Below are 1,754 nucleotides of genomic sequence, written 5' to 3'. Positions count from 1 at the left end.
ATGGGAGGCCATGGCCGCCTCAACATTCTCCCGCAGAAGCGGTGGAACGTCTACAACTACGAGAACAGGGAAAAGGTCCGTTGCGACGAGGAGCAAGCCGCCAGAGACGAGTAAATCAAGCGCGACGAGGTCAGAAAGCGCGACGCCGAGCTCCGCCTCGAGCGCCTCCACACCATCATGGGTTTGGCTACTCTCATTAAGGCCAAGGCAGAGGAATAGAAGGGGGAGGAAGAAGAAGAAGAAGAACCAGAATTGAAGAATTCAGGTGACAACAGACACATTAACTTATTTGAGGGGATTAAGATTTTCGATCCTGTACGAGAAATCGAGAAGAGGAAGGAGTTTTTAGGGGAAAGAGAAGGGTGGAAGAAGGAGAAGAGGATGAAGAAAGAAGAAGGAAAGTCCTCGGGGGTGGTGGTGGGTCCCGAGGATGAGAAGTATAGGTTAGGGTATGGGGTAGCAGGGAAGGGTGTGAAGATGCCTTGGTATCTTGAGATTCATAATTGCGCCGATGAGAAGGGCGGTGGGGATGATAGTGATGGGGAAGTGAAGAATGAGAACAAGAAGAAGAATAGGAGGAAAACTTTGGAGGAGTTGAGGGAAGAGAGGTTGAAGAGGGAGAAGCACGAGAAGGAGTGGGAGAGGAATGATTGCCAATACGACGACGTTTTCCATCCTCCAGTGTGGCAATCATTTGCCACGTCACTCCCGCCGGCAAGCAATATGAACGAAAAATTCGAGAGGGACCACGTTGATGCATTTTTTGCAATCTGGAGGACGTAATTAGTGCAATTGAAAAGTCAGGGACTAAATCGGTGTATTTTGTGAATCTCAGTGATCACTTTGGGGTTTAACTCGATTTGTGCTCCATGTAACTGGGTAGCTTGATATAAGGAATCTTCTATACCTTTTTTTTCTTTTTCTTTTTTAGATTGAGTTTATTCATTTTGGATCGGATATTAATTATGGGTTAGGATATGAACAAGTATCATTAGAAATTCGCTCTTTATCTGTTAATTGAATTATTTCTCAAGAAAATCAAGATCCTATTGTCTTACTTAAAAGATGCAGGTCTTTCAATTAAACAAATAACACGTGTGTTGGAACTTGAGAAAAACATTAAGAATGGTCACCTTGTTTTTGAAAAAAGATGTTAACAATCTTTTTGAAAACATAAAGAAACAAATAGCAGGGAATGATGCTATGATACTGATACGGACAGATGACACGACACGACATGGGATACGCCGACACGCGAATTTTAAAATTTTATAAGACACTGGAACACGCATATATATAAAATGTAAAGTATTTTTTAGATAAATCGTAATGATATTTTGATATTTTATTGATATTAATATATAAATTAATTTTTTAATTATTTTTAATGTCTTGTTTTAATTATATCAAGTATTTAAAATATTTTTTGTTTTAATAAATAATAATATATACTATATCTAAATTTATTTTAGGAATATAAGTTAAGAATAAGACTAGACAGGCTGACACGTGATGATATTTAGGTGTATCCAAGTGTGTCCAGAAATTTTTTTTTTACTTTTCATTAAGACACGATTGAATACAACAGACACACGAGTGTCAGTAAATATCGTGTTTGAAATGTGTTGACACGCGGACACGATAACTGTGCTCTATAGAAATGATGTAATAATGAACCTTTTGAAGCTCAGTGAAGAAGTTAAAAGGTGTAACTCTAAAATTAGATGTAGGAAAAAAATTAGAATATCTTTTTC

General features: G+C 38.1%; 1 pseudogene; it reads left to right on the top strand.

The window, feature by feature from the left end:
• On the top strand, positions 1-783 carry LOC110265709 (uncharacterized; annotated as a pseudogene).
• Positions 784-1,754: the final 971 nt, after the last annotated feature.

This window comes from Arachis ipaensis, chromosome B8, assembly GCF_059453495.1.
Source record: "Arachis ipaensis isolate K30076 ecotype BB chromosome B8, ASM5945349v1, whole genome shotgun sequence".
Lineage (NCBI taxonomy): Eukaryota > Viridiplantae > Streptophyta > Magnoliopsida > Fabales > Fabaceae > Arachis > Arachis ipaensis.
This window is presented reverse-complemented; position numbering and strand designations above follow the sequence as displayed.